Genomic DNA, 23,688 nt, shown 5'->3' on the forward strand with positions numbered 1-23,688 from the left:
CCTCTGGGTAACCCCACTGTCTGAAACACTCATTCAGCCATTCCTCTGGGTAACCCCGCTGTGTGAAACACTCATCCAGCCATTCCTCTGGGTAACCCCGCTGTCTGAAACACTCAGACAGTCAGCTTGTTTGTCATAGTCACTCTGTGTACTACAAATCCTGTGTATGCAACTTTATTGGCTGATGGGGAGGATCTCTTTTAGGGGTGTAGGGTGGAAGCTGACTCCGCGTAACAGGGAATTCCTGTCCATCGGCTTCCTGTATAGGTCTGTGCTAAAGCCACCCCCGTCCCTCTTAATCAAAATGTCCAGATAACTTGTTTCATGCACATGAAAGGTGAGGGTGAATTTCAGATGTTCACTGCTTGTATTGATGAAGGAGTGGAATCGATGAAGTTTCTCTGCTGTCCCCTGGAATAGAAGGAACTCGTCATCAATGAAGACTTTTTCAGAGCCTGGTGAGGTGCTAGAATGGTTTGTTAGGGCTGACAATCACATTTTCTCTAACAACCCCACATACATATTGGCATAATTAGATGCTATTTTTTTTTAACTACAATGACCATAATGCACTGCGTGCCTACTTGTCTTGTCTGTGTTTATTTTACACCTGCTTTGTAAAAGAGACAGAAGAATGCACAATGGTCAATGCTATCTGGGATCCTTGGGACATCCCTACCCTAAACCCTAACCTTAACCCCTACCTTAACCATTTTAAATGTCAACTTCAATGGGCTAGGGACGTCCCAAGGATGTATCTCTACCTGAAAATACATGATCTAAGTGATTGATAGTTGGTATTCAGCAGTCATAAAGCCTTATTTACTTTAATGAACTACTAAAATAGTGATTTAGTCAGACAGCAGCTCTACACTTTATTGACTGACTGATCCATTCATCCTTCCATCCCTCCTCAGCCTTCCTCTCCTCTGAAGACCCAGTGAGGGTGGAGCTCAGTCAGAGAGCTGTTGAGGGACTGGTTAGGAAGAACACTTCTACAGCCAGAGAGGTGAGAGGTCACACATGGTTTAGATGGTAAATATTTATGTCCCCTTAGCGGTTCATCACGTCAGCAAAAGGGAATATGTTCCATCTATGTTTATTTACATTAGTGCAAATTGTCCACTGATATTGGTGTAATTTCTCACCCCTTTTGGCTGTATGAAAGTTAATTTCCCCTCAGACACACACATTTGTTCTTTGATATTATGAAGGTAATTTGTGTCAAATGTACCTTTCCCCACTTATTCACCCCATCTCTTTACATTGCTGATGCATATTCAGTGGCCTGACTGCATCCAGACTATGTCAAAGGCCCATCCTGGTAGATCTGAACCTAATGCAGCTTGGAGTGATCAGAAGTCACATTTAGGTGCCAGGAGTAACTGAGGCCATAGATGCTCCATATCCATTACTTTGAGTGTTTTATATAATATGACTAAATGTGTTTCTGTGTTGCAGGGGCAGTCAATAAATGGAACAGCAAGGCCACAGAACATGACATAAGCAGAGCTGTGGGAGACCACCTCAAGCCCCTGGTAGAGCCGGGGGTGGTGTTTACCACTCCACCACGCCTTCAGCAGGCTGGAAACGTGGGATTGATCCATTTGTTTGTTTCAGTTCTCAGTAGTTGAATCCTCTGATGTATTGTTGAGTTCAACATTTTTCATTTTCAACAAATGAACTGGGTTGGTTGAAAAGTGATACTAAACATGCATACCATTTGCACTATTTTGACAGTGGAAGATATATTGAATTTATACTAAGATGGACCAATATGTGTTGCTTTTGCACATATTTGTTCATTGGTTTTGCAAGAGTCTGTTGATTGATCGGTCATTGGGTTAATTTGTTTTACAATATGTTCAAATCAAATCAAGCTTTATTTATACAGCACATGTCAGACATGGATGCAACACAATGGCTTCACAGGAAAAAACTATGAACATAATCAGAAATATTTAGTACACAAATATGAGGATAAAAAACAACAACAACTGAAAGACTAATGAGCATTGTAAGGAAATGCCATTGATTAAAATATCAACAATATGATGCAATATCCAACCCAAAATATAACTTGTTTTTTTAGGAGGGGCTCTGAAAGACACTATGGGGGTGTCCACTGGAAGTTGACTAGTAACAACAACTGGGACCTAAAAGACACCCACCATGAGACCCACTAAATCTGCCCAAGAAGAGGAAAACAAAAGAAAAACCCACACCAAACTTAAAGACAGGAAGTAAACCAAAAAGGTGGAGCAACTAAAGGTGTTGACTCTCCACATGTATCAAGACAACTGGAGCACTGGGCCAGACACTCTTAAATAGAACCTGGACCAGCTCAGGTGAAACACCTTCCCACTAACGAGATGGACAAGCCAGCACAGGTGTAACACATACTGACTAACGAGGTGACACCAATATGTACCCAAGACACATCTCAGTTGAATGCATTCAGTTGTACAATCAATCAATCAATCAATCAATCAAATGTATTTATGAAGCCCTTCTTACATCAGCTGATATCTCAAAGTGCTGTACAGAAACCCAGCCTAAAACCCCAAACAGCAAGCAATGCAGGTGTAGAAGCACGGTGGCTAGGAAAAACTCCCTAGAAAGGCAGGAACCTAGGAAGAAACCTAGAGAGGAACCAGGTTATGAGGGGTGGCCAGTCCTCTTCTGGCTGTGCCGGGTGGAGATTATAACAGAACATGGCCAAGATGTTCAAATGTTCATAAATGACCAGCATTGTCAAATTATAATAATCACAGTGGTTGTCGAGGGTGCAACAGGTCAGCACCTCAGGAGTAAATGTCAGTTGGCTTTTCATAGCCGATCATTCAGAGTATCTCTACAACTTCCATTTCACTTAATCATCTACAATGCTTCACCTTCACCAATATAAACATGGTGTCTACTGGCTGTCAACAATTAAAAACAAGAAAAAACACGTATTTCTAAATAATAATATACAATCAACAAATAAAAACAAGAAAACAAAATATTTATTATTTATTACACGTATAATTTTTTTAATCCTTTTTCTTTCTATAGAATCCTACAATTCTAGCTTCTAGAACACTCGTCTTCCTAAAACTCACTAGCTTCTAGAACTCTCGTCTTCCTAAAACTCACTAGCTTCTAGAACTCTCGTCTTTCTAAAACTCACTAGCTTCTAGAACTCTCGTCTTCCTAAAACCCACTAGCTTCTAGAACTCTCGTCTTCCTAAAACTCACTAGCTTCTAGAACTCTCGTCTTCCTAAAACTCACTAGCTTCTAGAACTCTCGTCTTCCTAAAACCCACTAGCTTCTAGAACTCTTGTCTTCCTAAAACTCACTAGCTTCTAGAACTCTCGTCTTCCTAAAACCCACTAGCTTCTAGAACACTCGTCTTCCTAAAACTCACTAGCTTCTAGAACTCTCGTCTTCCTAAAACTCACTAGCTTCTAGAACTCTCGTCCCCTTGGAACGAGCCCAAACAATACTCATCTCCAATACGGAAAAACGTGCAGTCAAAATAAATTGGGATCCATGGCAACGCAATGGCTAAACACAAAACATTTTTGACTGCCCAGCCTTGAGACAATCAGCTACCAAGTTGCCCTTAAAACGGACATGTCTGATTTCAAGAGGAAACTCCTGCAATATCCATAGTAACTTTCCACCTCACTGCGGAGCTTCTCTCTCTTTTCAGGGTTCACTAGATAGGCATGTTGTTGGATCGGGGCCCAGTCCCCAATGTCATGCTCTAGTACATTTGGGTTGGCACATCTGAGAATGAACACAGATATTCTAAAATGACATTATAAAATGATCCCTGATATTACGTCAATATAATTGTACCCAAAAATTGTCAGTTGGTTGCATAAATCATTGATTACTAAATGCTACATTAATTGTAAATATGAAATATCAAACCAAATGTACACCCCTTTGTTAATATGTATTGGCAATAATTAACTTAATGGTGAGGCATAAAATAATAAAACATGTATCTTTTGTCAGGCTGAATGTTTGAAATATGAGGTGATTTGAGTCCTGCTTCTTCAGTAGTGGAATAAAGACAATTAGCACTTGGATGTTGTCAATAAATGCTGGAGTGATGTAGGATTGTTAATACAATTGATTATAGACCAATTTATTATACTGCGTCCATGTGTATAGGCTGCAAGTAAGTTGAATTTAAGTTGTTTTCAAGTCAATGAAAAAACGACATCTTCTCAACTTTCACTTTCAACTAAAACTGAATGTGTATTGGATGTTGGGCATAGTCTTATTTTCAATATCTTTTCAATTACATTTTGCTAGGTGGGATATTTTCCATGCATGGAAAGGGGTTGGAGGCAAAGGACAAATAAATAAGTGCTACCAAACATAACAAGCATTTCACAAACACTACAGTGTATAAATAAGACGCATTAAATAAAACCACAATGAGGACAAGTTTTCATTAATCATTGGGTACATCGTACGAAAAGCATCACAATTATCTTAAATAGGAAAACAATTCAAGTTCAGAATCACAACATAAAATACATAGGCATTTCATCATTAAGTCCTTTAGGAAATAATGTCTGGTGGGCTGTCCAAATCAAAAACCAAAATGCAGAAACAGTTTGTGATGTATTGAAAACCTAAACATAACATGTGCTATATACACAAACATCTGCCACAATAATCATATTACTTGTATTTTTATTAAACAAGCTTCTTATAAACTGCACAAGCACCAAAAACACTTGTTTTGACAAGTAGCAATAAATCACTGATATAGTCAGGGGGGAAATCAGGTTGTAGGTGCTGTTGAAACTAACACAACTAAAAAACACATGGAAATGGGAGATATATTTTACCTCACTGATTAGAGGACAACCTGCAGAAGACAGTCAGCTACATTTTGGAGTGACGCATTTAAATTTAGGGGTCGCTAAACAAAGGAACACAACACTTATTCATCGATATCATGCTAAAATCATTTGTGTGACAGGAGGGAGATGAAGTTGCACGTCCTGTTAAAACTAACAGCTCAAAAACCACACGGAATCTGGGAATAATGTGTACATCCCTGGTTAGAGGACAACTGGTAGAAAACAGCCAGATACATTTTGAAGTGTTGCATTTTGATTCAAGTGGGTCACCAACGTGGTAAGTGTAACAACCCTTTCAGAGCCTGGATTTTCCCCAAGGCTAATATCCATATCATGTTGAAATCAATTGATGAAGGGGCAAACGTTTAGGTGTCTACATTGTCCTACTACAATGTGTTAACATTCTACATTGTGAAGTTTATTTATTGATATCATGAAACAACTCCATGTATTTTCTGATATTTGATCAGAGATCTTTTATCAGATTATCTCTGGGCAGGTTTCTCTCCTCTATGTGTTCTCTTGTGTACAGTCAGATTCCCAGAATGAACAAAACTCTTCCCACATTGATCACAGCTATAAGGTTTCTCTCCTGTGTGTATTCTCTGGTGTAGAGTCAGATTGCTAGATGCAGCAAAACTCTTCCCACACTGATCACATGTATAAGGCTTCTCCCCTGTGTGTATTCTCTGGTGTAATGTCAGTTTGCTAGATCTTATAAAACTCTTCCCACATTGATCACAGCAATAGGGTTTCTCTCCTGTGTACAGTCAGACTCCCAGAATGAACAAAACTCTTCCCACATTGATCACAGCTAAAAGGTTTCTCTCCTGTGTGTAGTCTCTGGTGTAATGTCAGTTTGCTAGATCTTATAAAACTCTTCCCACATTGATCACAGCAATAGGGTTTCTCTCCTGTGTGTATTCTCTGGTGTTGAGTCAGATTGCTAGATGCAGAAAAACTCTTCCCACATTGATCACAGCTATAAGGCTTCTCTCCTGTGTGTATTCTCTGGTGTCTTGTCAGATTGCCAGATTCTGTAAAACTCTTCCCACATTGATCACAGCTATAAGGTTTCTCTCCTGTGTGTATTCTCTGGTGTAGAGTCAGATTGCTAGATACAGCAAAACTCTTCCCACATTGATCACAGATAAAAGGTTTCTCTCCTGTGTGTGTTCTCTGGTGTAATGTCAGCTGGCGAGATTGAACAAATGTCTTCCCACATTGATCACAGCTATAAGATTTCTCTCCTGTGTGTGTTCGCTGGTGTACAGTCAGCTGCCCAAATCGACCAAAACTCTTCCCACATTGATCACAGCTATAAGATTTCTCTCCTGTGTGTATTCTCTGGTGAAGAGTCAGATTGCTAGATGCAGCAAAACTCTTCCCACATTGATCACAGCTAAAAGGTTTCTCTCCTGTGTGTATTCTCTGGTGTAATGTCAGTTTGCTAGATCTTGTAAAACTCTTCCCACATTGATCACAGCAATAGGGTTTCTCTCCTGTGTGTATTCTCTGGTGTAGAGTCAGATTGCTAGATGCAGCAAAACGCTTTCCACATTGATCACAGCTAAAGGGTTTCTCTCCTGTGTGTATTCTCTGGTGTAGAGTCAGATTGCTAGATGAAGCAAAACGTTTCCCACATTGATCACAGCTAAAAGGTTTCTCTCCTGTGTGTGTTCTCTGGTGTAATGTCAGCTGGTGAGATTGAACAAATGTCTTCCCACATTGACCACAGCTATAAGGTTTCTCTCCTGTGTGTGTTCTCTGGTGTACAGTCAGATTGCTAGATGCAGCAAAACTCTTCCCACATTGATCACAGCTATACGATTTCTCTCCTGTGTGTATTCTCTGGTGTAATGTCAGTTCGCAAGATCTTGTAAAACTCTTCCCACATTGATCACAGCAATAGGGATTCTCTCCTGTGTGTATTCTCTGGTGTAATGTCAGCTGGTGAGATTGAACAAATGTCTTCCCACACTGATCACAGGTATAAGGCTTCTCTGTGTGTATTCTCCTGTGTACAGTCAACTTCCCAGAATGAACAAAACTCTTCCCACAATGATCACACCTATAAGGTTTCTCTCCTGTATGTATTCTCTCATGTTTTTTAAGGTCTGTTGACTGGGTGCATCTCTTCCCACATTGAGCACAGCTATAAGGTTTCTCCCCCGTGTGTATTCTCTCGTGTGATTTTAAATGTCCTGGAGAAACAAACCTCTTCCCACAGTCAGAGCAGCAGTGAGTTCTCTTCCCTGTGGATCTCTGTGGGTGTTTCTTGAGGTGTTCTAATGTGGAGAGACTCTTCTCTGCCTTGTCAGCATCATGAGGTTGTTGAGGCTCCCCAGAGGATCCACGGTAGTGAAGTATCTCTCCTGTGTGAACAACAAAGTCATACAGATGATTTAAAGGCCCACAACAGCGGTAATCCACTGTAAAAGGTGATGCCAACAGCGTAGCCATGATGTTATACAACAATTGACGTCTGTAATGAATGTAAAAATTTGACATTTGCCTTAAAATGAGCAAGAATAGTCATATTTTGTCTTGTTTTCACATTAGTAGTAACATCGATGATTGTAGGCTAGAAATAAGATATTAATGTTGTTGAAACTCTAAGCAGTGTGCCAGACAACTTTTGGTCTCCAATATAGGCCCCTTTCTGTATTTGCTAAAATTGCAGCACGAGGGCAATTTGATTGCAGAAACTCCTCCCTGCTAATGAGGAAAGCGATAGTTATGGATGTACTATATCTGCCTGGAGCAAAAATGGTGAGCAAAGATTTTAGTTTTTCACAATGTATTCTGAATGTGAATGGGGGAAAACTCAGGGGAGTAACCTCCATTTCCAGGTTGCTTATGAGTACATTTCACACTACCTTGGATTATAATTGTAAGGATATTTGAATGTCCTGTTTAATATGTTTGCTAAAGCATTAAGAATTATGTGTAATTATTGAAGAACCGCGTTAATGACAGTATCCATTTGGGTGTTGTCAATAAAGTTAAGATTTTAGTTATTTACTTAACCAGGTAGGCCAGTTGAGAACAAGTTCTCATTTACAACTGTGACCTGGCCAAGATAAAGCAAAGCAGTTCGACACAAACACAGAGTTACACGTGGGATAAACAAATGTACAGTCAATAACACAACAGAAAAATCTATATACAGTGTGTGCAAATGGAGTAAGGAGGTAAGGCAATAAATAGGCCATAGTAGCAGAGTAATTACAATGTAGCAAATTAACACTGGAGTGATGGATGTGCAGATGATGATGTGCAAGTAGAGATACTGGGGTGGAAAAGAGCAAAAGAAGTATATAAAAACATGGGGATGAGGTAGGCAGTTGGATGGGCTATTTACAGATGGGCTGTGTACAGCTGCAGCGATCGGTAAGCTGCTCAGATAGCTGATGCTTAAAGTTAGTGAGGGAGATATAAGTCTCCAAAGTCAGCAATTTTTGCAATTCGTTCCAGTGATTGGCAGCAGAGAACTGGAAGGAAAGTCAGCCAAAATAGGTGTTGGCTTTGGGGATGACCAGTGAGATATACCTCCTGGAGTGCGTGCTATGGATGGGTGTTGCTATGGTGACCAGTGAGCTGAGTTAAGGCGACCTTAGCAAAGACTTGTAGATGACCTGGAGCCAGTGGGTTTGGCGACGAATATGTAGCGAGGGCCAGCCGACGAGAGCATACAGGTCGCAGTGGTGGGTGCTATATGGGGCTTTGGTGACAAAACGGTTGGCACTGTGATAGACTGCATCCAGTTTGCTGATTGGAGTGTTGGAGGCTATTTTGAAACTGACATCACCGAAGTCAAGGATGGGTAGTATAGTCAGTTTTACGAGGGTATGTTTGGCAGTGTGAGTGAAGGAGGGTTTGTTGTGAAATAGGAAGCCGATTCTAGATTTAATTTTGGATTGGAGATGCTTAATATGAGTCTGGAAGGAGAGTTTACAGTCTAACCAGACACCTAGGTATTTGTAGTTGTCCACATATTCTAGGTCAGAACCGTCCAGAGTAGTGATGCTAGTCGGGCGGGTTGGTACGGGCAGTGATCGGTTGAAGAGCATGCATTTTGTTTTACTAGCATTTAATAGCAGTTGGAGGCCACCAAAAGAGTGCTGTATTGCATTGAAGCTCGTTTGGAGGTTTGTTAAAACCTCTTAGGGATAGGGGGCAGTATTTTCACGTTCGGATGAAAAACGTACCCAAATTAAACTGCCTCCTACTCAGACTCAGAAGGTAGGATATGCATACTATTAGTAGATTTGGATAGAAAACACTCTGAAGTTTCTAAAACTGTTTGAATGATGTCTGTGAGTATAACAGAACTCGTACTGTATCTACATACTGTATCTACTAAATCCTGAGAAAAATTCAAACAGGAGGTGGGAAATCTGAGAATTGTAGTTTTTCTTTTGAATTCCTATCAAAACTACAGTGTCTAAGGGGTCATGTTGCACTTCCTAAGGCTTCCATTGGCTGTCAACAGTCTTTAGAAACTGGTTTAAATTTACATTTACATTTTAGTCATTTAGCAGACGCTCTTATCCAGAGCGACTTACAGTAGTGAATACATACATTTGTTTTGTACTGGCCCCCCGTGGGAATCGAACCCACAACCCTGGCGTTGCACACACCATGCTGGCATTGCAAACACCATGCTCTACCAACTGAGCCACAGGGGGGCCTGCAGGGGGGTTTCATCCTTCTCCTGTTACTAGACAGAAAACAGGAGCTCAGTCAATGAGTGGCCTGTCTGAGGACATGGGACTTGGTGAGGCGCGCCTTTCCTTCTTTTCCTTCTGGAATGAATACGCTATTGTCCGGTTGGAAAATTATCGCATTTTTACATTAAAAATACCCCAAAGATTGATTGTAAACATCGTTTGACATGTTTCTACAAACTGTAATGGAACTTTTGAGCTTTTCGTCTATTTATGTGCGCCCCCGTCTCGTGCCTTTGGAATAGTGTTCTGGACGCGCCAACAAAACGGAGGTATTTGGACATAAATTATGGACTTTATCGAACAAATGAACATTTCTTGTGGAAGTGGGAATCCTTCGAGTGCATTCTGCCAAAGATCAGCAAAGGTAAGGAAAGATTTAATTTAAAGACCCTTGCTCCCTTCGGTCTCAACATAGACTTTGATCTGAAGCAATTTTTGTGATAATTGTGATTTTGCCATTGTAATTGTTTGTTAGATACATTTTAGACTACAAATGCTATGATCGTATGCTATCCATTTGTTTGTCTTTTTGTATGTTCTTTGTATGCCATTTTTTAAATATTTGAGTTAACCAATGATATTAGGCCATACTTGGCCATGATTACAAACACCTGTGTGTCTCTTGACACTATATAAATGACTCATCTCGCAGTGTTTGATGATACCCTGATGAAGACAGCTTCGCTGTCGAAACGTTGGTTATTACATTTTTGCATCTGAGCTCTTAGAGTGTGCGGCTTTCCTTTATTTTCTAAGGAAAGATTTATAACACTATTTTGGAGTTTTGCAGATGCCATGACTTGGCGGGTAACTGTATAGCTTGCTTTGATGGCTGAGCTCTGTACTCAGAATATTGAACAATGTGCTTTCCCCGTAAAGTTGTTTTGAAATCTGACACAGCGGTTGCATTAAAAGTAGTATATCTATAATTCTTTAAATAATTGTTATGTCATTTGTCAACGTTTATGACGAGTATTTCTGTAATATGTGTGCACATTGTGTGTGAACATTTTCTGAACATCACGGGCCAATGTAAAATGCTGTTTTTGGATATAAATCTGAACTTGATCGAACAAAACATACATGTATTTTGTAACATGATGTCCTATGAGTGTCATCTGATGAAGATCGTCAAAGGTTAGTGCTTAATTTTAGCTGTATTTCGGGTTTTTGTGACGCATCTCCTTGCTAGGAAAATGGCTGTGTGGCTTTTCTTGTTTTGGTGGTGTCCTATCATAATGTAATGTATTGCTTTCGCTGTAAAGCCTTTTTGAAATCGAACAATGTGGTTGCATTAACGAGAAGTGTATCTTTAAAATGGTGTAAAATAGTTGTATGTTTTAAAAAATTGAAATTATTAGAATTTTGTTGTTTTAAAATTTCATGCCATGCTATTTTGTCAAACAATCCCGTTAACGGGATCCTATCTCGAAGCAAGAGGTTAACACAGTCTCCAAAGAAGGGCCAGATGTATACAGAATGGTGTCGTCTGCGGAGAGGTGAATCAAGGAATCACCCGCAGCAAGAGCGACATCGCTGATATATGCAGAGAAAAGAGTCGGCCCGAGATTTGAATCCTGTGGTACCCCCATAGAGACTGCCAGAGGTTCGGACAACAGGCCAGGTCAATGAAGACGGCTGCACAGTACTGTCCTTTAACGATCGCGGTTATGATATCGTTTAGTACCTTGAGCGTGGATGAGGTGCAACAATGATCAGTTCGGAAACCGGATTGCACAGCGGAGAAGGTACGGTGGGATTCGAAATAATCAGTGATCTGTTTATTAACTTGGCTTTCGAAGACTTTAGAAAGGCAGGACAGGATGGATATAGGTCTGTAACAGTTTGGGTCTAGAGTGTCACCCCCTTTGAAGAGGGGGTTGACCACGGAAGCTTTCTGATTTTTAGGAATCTCGAACTATACGAAAGAAAGGTTGAACAGTCTAGTAATAGGGGTTGCAACAATGGCGGCAGATAATTTTAGAAAGAGGGTCCAGCTTGTCTAGCCCAGCTGATTTGTACGGGTCCAGGTTTTACAGCTCTTTCAGAACATCACCTATCTGGATTTTGATGAAGGAGAAGCTGGGGAGGCTTGGGCAAGTAGCTTCGGGGGGTGCGGAGCTGTTGACCGGGGTTGGGGTAGCCAGGAGGAAAGCATCTCCAGCCGTAGAGAAAAGCTTATTGAAATTCTCCATTATTGTGGATTTATCGGTGGTGACAGTGTTTCCTAGCCTCACTGCAGATTGGCAGCTGGGAGGAGGTGCTCTTAGTCTCCATGGACTTTACAGTGTCCCAAATTTTTTTGGAGTTAGAGCTACGGGATGCACATTTCTATTTGAAAAAGCCTTTGCTTTCCTAACTGACTGTGTGTATTGGTTCCGGACTTCTCTGAAAAGTTGCATATCGCGGAGACTATTCGATGCTAGTGCAGTACGCCAGAGGATGTTTTTGTAATGGTCGAGGGCAGTCAGGTCTGGAGTGAACCAAGGGCTATATCTGTTCTTAGTTATACATTTTTTAAAGGGGCATGCTAATTTAAGAAAATCCTTATTTAGGAAATTTCTTTTAAAGAACAACCAGGCATCCTATACTGATGGGATGAGGTCAATGTCCTTCCAGGATACCCGGGCAAGGTCGATTAGAAAGGCCTGCTCGCAGGAGTGTTTAACAGTGATGAGGGGTGGTCGTTTGACCACGAACACATAACAGATGCAGGCAATGAGGCAGTGATCGCTGAGATCCTGATTGAAAACAGCAGAGGTGTATTTGGAGGGCAAGTTGGTCAGGATAATATCTATGAGGGTGCCCATCTAGCTTGGATTGTAGGACGGCCGGGGTGTTAAGCATATCCCAGTTTAGGTCACCTAACAGAACAAACTCTGAAGATAGATGGGGGGCAATCGATTCACATATGGTGTCCAGGGCACAGCTGGGAGCTGAGGTGGGTCTATAACAGCTGGCAACAGTGAGAGACTTGTTTCTGGAGAGATTCATTTTTAAAATTAGAAGCTCGAACTGTTTGGGCATAGACCTGGAAAGTATGACAGAACTTTGCAAGCCATCTCTGCAGTAGATTGCAACTCCTCCCCCTTTGGCAGTTCTATCTTGACGGAAAATGTTGTAGTTGGGGATGGAAATTTCAGAATTTTGGTGGCCTTCCAAAGGCAGGATTCAGACACGGCAAGGACATCAAGGTTGGCGGAGTGTGCTAAAGCAGTGAGTCAAACAAACAAGGCTTCTGATGTTAACATGCATGAAACCAAGGCTTTTACGGTTACAGAAGTCAACAAATGAGAGCGCCTGGGGACACACAGGGCCTGGGTTAACCTCTACATCACCCGAGGAACAGAGGAGTAGGATGAGGGTACGGCTAAAGGCTATCAGAACTGCTCATCTAGTGCGTTGTGAACAGAAAATAAAAGGAGCAGAATGCTGGGTAGTATAGATTCAAGGCCTAATGTACAGACAGGGGTATGGTAGGGTGCGGGTACAGTGGAGGTAAACCTAGGCGTTGAGTGACGATAAGAGAGGTTGCATCTCTGGAGGCACCAGTTATGCTAGGTGAGGTCACCGCATGTGTGGGAGGTGGGACAAAAGAGTTCTCTGAGGCATGTTCAGTGGGACTAGGGGCTCCGCAGTAAAATAAAACAATGATAACTACCCTAAACAACAGTATACAAGGCATATTGACATTAGAGAGACATAAAGCGAGGCAAAAAGCAATCACAGGTGTTGATTGGGAGAGCTAGCTAAGACAACAACGGGTAAGACAACAACAACAGGTAAAGTGGTGATGAATGGGCAGAGGGTCAGTTAACTACACACAGGGCCTGAGTTCGAGGCTGGGGCCAACAGATAAACAAAACAGAGTACCGTGATTAATGAACAGTCCAGCAGGCATCAGCTATGTAGCCAAGTGATCATAGGGTCCAGTGAACAGGAATATATGAACCAGGGAAGCCGTTAGGTAGTCATTACTACGCTAGCCGGGAGATGCGCCTGGCTCGAGGCTAACTGGTGCTAGCTTCGGGACAAGGGCATCACCGACATCTGGCAAAGGCCAGTTGAAGGCACATCAGACGGAATTGCGTCGACAGACCAGTCGTGATGGATCGGCGGGGCTCTGTGTCGACAAAGGGTCCAGGCCAATTGGCAAAAGAGGTATTGTAGCTGGAGTAATTTTGTTTGCTAGCCGGGAGATACACCCGGCTCGAGGCTAACTGGTGCTAGCTTCGGGACAAGGGCGTTAGCCACTATAGCCACTCTGGTGCAAAGGTCCAGAGCTTACAGCAGGAATCCGGTGATGTAGTGGCTTCTAGTCGTCTTAGTGAAGAGTCCGGGAGGCGTCAGCTGTGTAGCTGAGTGATCCTAGGGTCCACTGAGCAGGCCGGGAGATGGGCCTGGCTCAAGGCTAGCTTGAGGCTAGGTCACTCGGTAGCAGCTAGCTAGCTGCGATTATCCGGTGTAATGGTCCAGAGCTTACGGCAGGAATACGGTGATGTAGTGGAGAAAAACAGTTCGATATGCTCAGGGTTGATATCGCGCTGTGCAGACTGGCAGGTATTATCCAGGCTAAAAGCGGCTGGTATCTGAGCTAAAAAGGTAAAGACATCTAGCAGTGGTTAACAATGACTAAATAGCTGCCAGCTAATTAGCTGGTTAGCTGCTGATGGAGGTTCTAGCTATAAGGCCTAAAAAATAGCAGATCCGTATTATAATGGGTGAGGCGGGTTGCCGGAAGGTGTATTTAATTTAAAAATGGAAAAAAAAGATTGAAATATATTGCAATATATTTTAAAAAAGACGAAAAAAACATAACATTTACAACACGCCATTGGATTACAAGATGAATCTCAGTTAAAAACCATTGGATTTATCAAACTCTGAAATTATTCAGTATTTCTGTGCCCACGAAAACTGTTTTCCCAGCATAACATAAGGAGCCACTAAATGATACGTAATTCGAGTGCATTTCAGAATTTAAAAAAAACTGTCCGACAGCAAGATCCAGTATTTAAGTTGAAGTTCATCATATGACAAGCGTAACGTTATGACTATAACTACTGTTCCCTTTCATTCGGTCAACTTCGGTACAACATACTATAGACAATCAATTCCCATGCCGACCCAAACGGACACTAAATGAAACGGCCCCTGGCAGACCACCCAGATCCGACCTCGCAATTTATTAATTGTCTTTGCTTGAAACACTCCTGTCAATGTTGAGTAAGGACGCACACCTAATTACGCATATAGAAGTAGGACTAGTCTACCTGGCCTGCACGCAAATGTAGGCCTATAAATGTGCCCATTTGGGGATGTCTGATAGTATTTCTGATTGTCTTAATGCACCACCACTAATGAGTTGTGGAGCTTCTCAAAGTAATTTTTCCTTCACCTCAAACAGCAAGTAAACAAAGTCTAATCAAAATCAATTGCGTACGACAATAGTTCCTCTAAGTATTTTCGTAAAATATTTCCACTCGGCATGAAAGGGAAAAATGTTATGCTCTGATCCAGTGGAAATGTCATAAAATACCTGATTACTTCTTTTCCTTTGCACAAATAGCCGACAGCTGTGTCTGTCCTGAACTCACTGGCGCCGGGAAACTGAGGGCCGAGAATATTTTATACAATGTTGCAAGCTTGCTATCACAAGTTTCGGAGGACCCAATTGATAGTTGATACAATGTTTCAAGTTTATTTTTACATAGTTGGCAATGGCAATAAAAGTTACTTTTAGATTTGTATAATTTTCATTTAGATTTAGATAGAATGTAGATTAATCACAGACAATGATTTTGAGATACTATTATGAATTAAATTAAACTGTTCCAGTAAAATATGCATATGAAAATCCTAACTGGCACGCAAATCGGTAGAAATGGTAAGATACATTGTCACTCTAAATGGAAAAGTTTTACGACCTCTGGTGTAGTCAATTACTGAAAAAAACTTCAGGAGCAAAACGGCAGAATTTACGAAGTCCAGCAGCAGCGGGGGGAGGAGGAGGGAAGAGTTTTTCTTGGTTAAATTGGTGACTGGCTCCCTCGAGTAACTTGTGTATCTGTAATTATTTAATCAAACAGCATGCTTACAGCATCAGACAAGTTACGTACATATAGTTGATTTTATAAAAACACATGGGGCGATTTGTAGAAAGAACAGATGACTCTTGGTTGACCAAGATGTATTTTAGTTGGGGACAGCACTAGAACATGATTTTGGGGCTCCCGAGTGGCACAGCGGTCTAAGACACTGCATCTCAGTGCTTGAGGTGTCACTACAGGCTGTATCACAACCGGCCGTGATTGGGAGTCCCATAGGGTGGTGCACAATTGGCCCAGCGTTGTCCGGGGTAGGCCATCATTGGAAATAAGAATTTGTTCTTAACTGACTTGCCCAGTTAACTTGTTGGGGATAGGGGGCAGTATTTTCACGGCCGGATAAAAAACGTACCCGATTTAAACTGGTTACTACTCTTACCCACAAACAAGAATATGCAGATAATTAGTAGATTTGGATAGAAAACACTGAAGTTTCTAAAACTGTTTGAATGGTGTCTGTGAGTATAACAGAACTCATATGGCAGTCAAAACCCTGAGACAAACCCTAACAGGAAGTGGAAATCTGATTTGTGGAATCACTTTCAACCCTTTGCCTATGAAACACACCGTGAGTTAGGATTCATTTAGCACTTCCTAAGGCTTCCACTAGATGTCAACAGTCTTTACAAAGTGGTTTGAGTCTTCTCCGGTAAAAACTGACCGAACGAGAGGCCTGGAAAGTTTGTCATAGAGGGAGGGCCATTACTACTATGATGCGCGTGCCCGTGGGTACTCTCTCGCTCTGAAACGTTTAGTAAGACAATGCAATCGTCCGCCTTGAATATTTTTGAAGTTCTGATTGAAAAAGGCCCTAAAGATTTATGTTATACAACGTTTGACATGTTTGAACGAACGTAAATACATTTTTTTTTGCACATTCGTGAGGACAAGTCCGCGCGCGCTTCGTAAATTATGAGTAGCCTTCGGAACGCGCTAACAAGAAGGAGCTATTGGGACATAAATTAACAACTTTTTCTAACAAAACTACATTTGTTGTGGACCTGGGATTCCTGGAAGTGCCTTCTGATGAAGATAATCAAAGGTAAGTGAATATTTACAATAGTATATTTGATTTTAGATGGTTCCAAGATGGCGCTAACCTGTATCGCCTAGCCTATTTTTCTGAGCATAGCACCTCGTTTATTGCAAAGTGTGATTTCCCAGTAAAGTTACTTTTAAATCTGGCAATGCGGTTGCATTCACGAGATGTTAATCTATAATTCTTTGAATGACAATATTATATTTGATTCACCGGAAGCATTTGAGGGAAAATATTTTCTGAACGTCACGCGCCGATGTAAAATGCTGTTTTTATATATAAATATGAACTTTATCGAACAAAAAATGCATATATTGTGTAACATGATGTCCTAGGAGTGTCATCTGATGAAGATTGTCAAAGGTTAGCGCTGCATTTAGCTGTGTTTTGGGGTATTTGTGATGCATGCTAGTTGCTTTGAAAATGGCAGTGTGATTATTTTTGGCAGGGTACTCTCCTAACATAATCTGTTTTGCTTTTGCTGTAAAGCCTTTTTGAAATTGGACAACGTGGTTCGATTCAGGAGAGGTGTATCTATAAAATGGTGTAAAATAGTCATATATTTGAGAAATTGAAGTGATAGCATTTATGAGGTATTTGTATTTTGCGCGACATGATTCCACTGGCTGTTGACTAGGGTGGGACGCAAATGTCCCACGTTGCCCAGACAGGTTAAATAAAGGTAACATTTAAATAAGTGTTTTTTGACAAACCGTCTTTCACAAATCCGTCAAGGCACCAACTTTGAGAAGGGTTTAAAACAAAGGTTTCAAACCAATTCATGAATGTTATTGAATCTAGGAATGTTTCGCCTTTTATGTAATGGCATGAAAAAATTGTCTGAATATTATACAATGACTTATCAACAGCTGTAATAATTTGACCCCCACAGGAAATCTACACTGGTAATTCTAGAATATACTATATAGTCTAGAAACCTGGTTAAACTATCATTATGACATCATGGATGAATTCTAGAATATACTATAAAGCCTAGAAACCTGGTTAAACTATCATTATGACATCATGGATGAATTCTAGAATATACTATTTAGCCTAGAAACCTGGTTAAACTATCATTATGACATCATGAACAGCCAGTCTTTGTATTCATAGTGTAGTGAATTCAGGGGATAGCCTGAAGGTTGCTACAATAGCTTTCTCTTTCAATTTGAGAGTGATTACATTTCTCCTTCCCCCATCCCTCAGCTGTTTACCAAACCAAGTCTCTAGGCAGCCATTTTGTTGCTGTTTAAAAAAACTCACACAGCAATCACTCAACCAATCTGCGGTTCAAACACTGTTTTGGTAATAAGATGATGGGTTTGGAGAAATGTAACTACTTTCAAATGCATAGACAGACCTATGGATGCAATGACTGACCATCCATGATATCAACATTACAGTTTTAACCATGTTGAGGCTGTACAGTGTTGATTTACATTGTTTCTAGATGTTGGAGTAAAAAAAAGCTTATTTGGGGATCTGATGGGGTAAACTAAGCTCATGAGGCATGTGTTATATTCTTCAAGAATCAATGGCTATATATAAATCATTTAAAAGTCCAAATATGGATGTAGAAATTTTATATTTCCCCTTTAACACCAAACATCAGTTCAACAACTGCAGAGTTTGTGCCTCTGTTAAGACAGTACTTACTAGTGTTAATCGGGGAACGGTTTCTCAAAACCATCTTATGGCTAAGTTCACCGTTAGAACCATTGGATGCCTTAAGTTGCGTTTGGGAAACCGGGCCCAGATGTCCAGTTTCCTCCTCTATCGATGTAACAGTCATCTCCCCCTCTTCCTCTTTCACTCCATAAACTGCATCCTCCTCTTCTTTTACTGTGACATCCTCCTCCTCTTTCACTCTGAACGCGTCTTTTTCTTCTTTCACAGTAACGGCCTCACCCTCTACTTCTTGTTTTACTGTGATGTCCTCTTCTTTAGCAGGAGAGTAGCTCAGTGAACGCATGGTCGGAGATGTTAGCTAGGCTAATGCTAACTTAACCAGCCTGCTAGTGTGGTGGAAAATTGTCTTAAGAATAACACTTCTTACAAGAACTTGTAAATTTAATATAGTCTTTAATACAGAGTAGTAAAGCCGAGCCGGTCCGCGGAACAACGACTCCCTTCCTTAGGCCCCGGCTCTGCTTTTATGCACATACAATACATAGGTCCACCCTTTATGTAAATGAAGTAAAACCATGCGTTCTGCCACCATTTTCTTTCAACCCAATGGATAACGCCCTCATCTGCTTTTAGCTCTAACATAGTAGTGGCTGGATAACGCCCTCATCTGCTTTTAGCTCTAACATTTTGGTGGCTAGATTCTCCTCATATGGATATGAAAATAAGGCATGCTTTGCATGCTTACGCTTGGCATATATTTAGTCATGGCCATACATTCAGCTTGCCTGGCCGTTGCGTGGTTCCTACTTGGGGATGTATGGCCACCTGTTATCTCCACTCAGGGCCAGCTGCCAGTCTCCTCTTTCGCTAGCTAATGTATTTATATTTCTTTCCCTCAGCAGTCTCCCACATAAATCCCTCCTCTGGGACTAATTAGTCCCACATCAAACCTGATTAAACTAGAGACAATAAGGATGGAAGCAAAATAATAGATACATAGAATAGTAAGTGTGTTGAACGAAATGTGAACAGATAAAACATAATCATATACTGGACCAAACATCTCAAACATGGGTAGGAGTAAAAGATCCAGTCAGGCTTAAAATAGTAAATGAGGATACACATAACAAATTAGTATACTATGAAGAAGCATGAGCACGTAGTACATAGCCTTGTCTGAGGTTATCTCAGTTATGTAGAGTATAGAATATAACAAGAATTTAAAAGAATAATAAACATAATAGACCTAATTAAAGTTAATATTCTTACTATGAATCTGAACAAGGCCTGAGTGAGCAAAAATAAAAGTTACAGACAACATTCCAAATTGACACGATTCTTCCTCGCGGACCCCTTTCTAACAGAAATTAAGCATACATCACTCATTACTGCTAGAAGATTAAGGGCATGGTCCGTAGACACTTGTAACCGGAATACCTTCTGTTACCTAGCGTGTAATAAATGATCCTCATTTTAGGAAGGCAAAACTGGCTTAAATTTAAAAGAAAATGCATACATTTATATATGTATGAAAACCATAAAACAAACATAAAATACGACATACACTTAAGGTTTGTTCAAAGTCATACCAGAATTTACATCATAGGGGCACATTCCTTATTTCCACATATAGGGCAATCCTCTCTTTGACACATTGCACATAATAAGGGTTCAGGATGATGGTAATGTCCATCATTGTCCTCTTGGGAGCACCACTTGCAACGCCTGGGTTGCAGACATTTTTTGTGTACATGGACAAGCACTATCTCATCTGAATCAGGGTCTTTGGCATACACAGGAAACCCACCAGGACGCCAATCATGGCACTCATAACCTCCCCCAAGAATTACCCCATGACGACAGTTAGGATTACCAAAAGGTCAATCAAGGGGTCCTCCAACAGCATTGCAAGGTTTTCCATACTTGTCCGTATAATGTCCAGGGTTACCAGGGACAGGATTGATTATGAGAGGTGGATCCAGTATATGTTCCTTAAACTTCTTTCTTGACCCCCCTCTTATGTCTAGGGTCTGCTCCATGTACTGCCATCTGTTTTTAACAGTGGTTTTGACCACAAGTGATTTAACCAAAGGCACCACACAGCAAAATACAATGCCCAATGCTACTAGACCTCCACCCATCATAATGGCCAGCCTAGTAAACATAGCACCCCATTTTCCCAAAGCCAGGTCCAACCAATCCCAGACATGAGAATCAAACCCCGCATTCACCTTTACTTCTGCTCTTAAGCCTTTAAGTTTATTCATAGCTAGGGAAAATGTTCCATTAGGTGCAGTGTTGTTGGGAATAAAAGTACAACAAGCATCTCCATACATTACACAAACTCCCCCTTTCTCTGCCAAAAGCCAGTTGAGAGCTTCCCTATTCTGCCATGTCATCTGGCTTGTGGCCTTTACCTGTTCTCCTAAGGCTGTCAAGGCAGAGTCAGTATAATTAATACATCTTTGTTGGTTATAGTATATATAATTAATCCACTCTAAGTTCTTATTGGGTGTTACCCACAAAAATATAGATTCAAATCCAGATTTAATCTCATCTCTGGCCTTAAACTCGTTGGGCACACCTCTGGGTTGTCCAATTGAATCAAGGTACACTCTAGGATCTGGTTCGTACTCCCTCCTAGTTCTAGTTTTAACATGTTCCTCCTGTGGTGTTTTGATGACGGTAACCTGTTGGACTGCTCTGACTAAAGCACATAATCCAGTCCATTCTTCAGGAAGAACATTCAGAAGTTTGTTTTTCCCACACATCCAAAAGCTATCAGCAATACCTCTATCTTGGTTCTTTAACATAGTAAGAGATGGTGCAACCTGAGTGATGTGGCCACATGAACCCCTCCTATTGGTAATTAATCCTTTCTCATCAAATTTGCTAATCCCCGCAATCTCTAACACCCAGATAGTGTCACATTTAACAGTTGTGTTTCCTACGTTAATCCCACCAATACCATAGTTATAGAAACATTAATATTTTCCCTTAACCACAGTACTTTTTTCTATGTGAGGTCTAGTTAAATCAGTTTTAATGTTGTATGCAGCACATTCCTTATTAGCCAGTACAGTCTAATTTAACATAGTTTTACCCCTAGTACTACCCAAGGCCATTCTGCATTCAATGTCACAAAGGAATATGGTACTTTCCCGGTTTACAATTAGCATTTTTCCAATTAGCACAACTGTCAAATGATGCAGGTTCAGGTACTATTAACACTTCAGACAAGGGTGATTTGCTGCACAAGATACAATCGTCCATTCAATGTCTGTCCGCCGTATACCTAGCCCATTTATACTAATCATTCTTTACCGCTTCTTCCAATGTTTTGTCCTTGAGCGGTTCTGGTTCTAACATATTTGCTGTTTCATCCGCGTCGTTCTCTTGAGGTGGACTGTTGGGTTTTGTCAACAAGTTCCAAATGTCAGTAAAGAACCCTGCTGTTTCTGATGCTTTTGGTTTTGTTGTAGGTATAGTGGATTTTTCACCCAGAGTAGTAGTTGGTACTCTGGTGGTGACCACTGTGGTGTGTACAGCAGCTGCCACAGTCGTCGTGGTTCTAGTCGTTGTAAGCACCTCTAGATTGGGTGCCGGTGTGAATTCGATTTTCATGGTGGTTGAACTGCTCCCTTCAGTCAGTCCTGTACGTGCCAGTTCAACTATAAATTCTTCTCCTTCAACGGGTTCAATGTTATTTATGCTGAGCACCCATTCATTTTCTTCTTTGGTTATTGTTAAGTCACATCCTTTCGGATCCCAAATCACTTCTCCCTTCGTCTGATGATACCTTTATTTAACCAGGTAGGCTAGTTGAGAACAAGTTCTCATTTACAACTGCGACCTGGCCAAGATAAAGCAAGGCAGTGCGACAAAAACACAACAACACGTGGGATAAACAAAAGTAGTCAATAACAATAGAAAAATCTAAATACAGTGTGTGCAAATGGAGTAAGGAGGTAAGGCAATAAATAGGCCATAGTAGTGAAGTAATTACAATTTACAAATTAACACTGGAGTGATAGATGTGCAGATGATGATGTGTAAGAAGAAATACTGGTGTGCAAAAGGGAGAAAAAAATATAAATAAAAACAATATGGGGATATGGTAGGTAGTTGGATGGGCTATTTACAGATGGGCTATGTACAGCTGCAGTGATCGGTAAGCTGCTCAGATAGCTGATGTTTAAAGTTAGTGAGGGAAATATAAGTCTCCAGCTTCAGCAATTTTTGCAATTCGTTCCAGTCACTGGCAGCAGAGAACTGGAAGGAAAGGCGGCCAAAGGAGGTGTTGGCTTTGGGGATGACCAGTGAGATATACCTGCTGGAGCGCGTGCTATGGGTGGGGGTTGCTATGGTGACCAGTGAGCTGAGATAAGGTGGAGCTTTTACTAGCAAAGACCTATAGATGACCTGGAGCAAATGGGTCTGGCGACGAATATGTAGCGAGGGTCAGCCGACGAGAGCATACAGGTCGCAGTGGTGGGTGGTATATGGGGTTTTGGTGACAAAACGGATGGCACTGTGATAGACTGTATCCAGTTTTCTGAGTAGTGTTGGAAGCTATTTTGTAAATGACATCGCCGAAGTCGAGGATCGGTAGGATAGTCAGTTTTAGGAGGGTATGTTTGGCGGTGTGAGTGAAGGAGGCTTTGTTCCTCTGAGGAGATGGGAGAACCTTGCAGAAGGACAACCATCTCTGCAGCACTCCACCAATCAGACCTTTATGGTAGAGTGGGCCAGACAGAAGCCACTCCTCAGTAAAAAAACTGTGTTCTGCCCCTCCCAAAAGATAGAATTTGTAGATAATTGGCCCTCTTTCTGGGACTCACCCACAAACAGGACCAAGCCTGGCCTGTTGAGGAGTGACGGTCTCCATCCTAGGTGGAGGCGTGCTCTCATCTTATCTACGAACATAGACAGGGCTCTAACTCCTCTAGCTCCATAATGAAATAGGGTGCAGGCCAGGCAGCAGGCTGTTAGCCAGCCTGCTAGTTTAGTGGAGTCTGCCACTAGCACAGTCAGTGTAGTCAGCTCAGCTTTCCCCATTGAGACCGTGTCTGTGCCTCGATCTAGGTTGGGTAAAACTAAACATGGCGGTGTTCGCCTTAGCAATCTCACTGGAATAAAGACCTCCTCCATTCCTGCCATTATTGAAAGAGATTGTGATACCTCACATCTCAAAATTGGGTTACTTAATGTTAGATCCCTCACTTCCAAGGCAGTTATAGTCAATGAACTAATCACTGATCATAATCTTGATGTGATTGGCCTGACTGAAACATGGCTTAAGCCT

At 41.2% G+C, this 23,688-nt stretch overlaps 1 protein-coding gene and 1 pseudogene across 1 annotated transcript in view; one reads left to right on the top strand and one right to left on the bottom strand.

Annotated features, from left to right (window-relative positions):
- LOC145867291 (uncharacterized) overlaps positions 1–23,688 on the top strand; it is a 358,109-nt gene that overhangs the window by 247,708 nt on the left and 86,713 nt on the right. The gene's annotated exons all lie outside the window — the stretch shown is intronic.
- Positions 5,479–22,007, bottom strand: LOC145867222 (uncharacterized; annotated as a pseudogene).

This window comes from Salmo salar, unplaced genomic scaffold (assembly GCF_965601325.2).
Source record: "Salmo salar unplaced genomic scaffold, fSalSal1 ptg000257l, whole genome shotgun sequence".
Taxonomy (NCBI): Eukaryota; Metazoa; Chordata; class Actinopteri; order Salmoniformes; family Salmonidae; genus Salmo; species Salmo salar.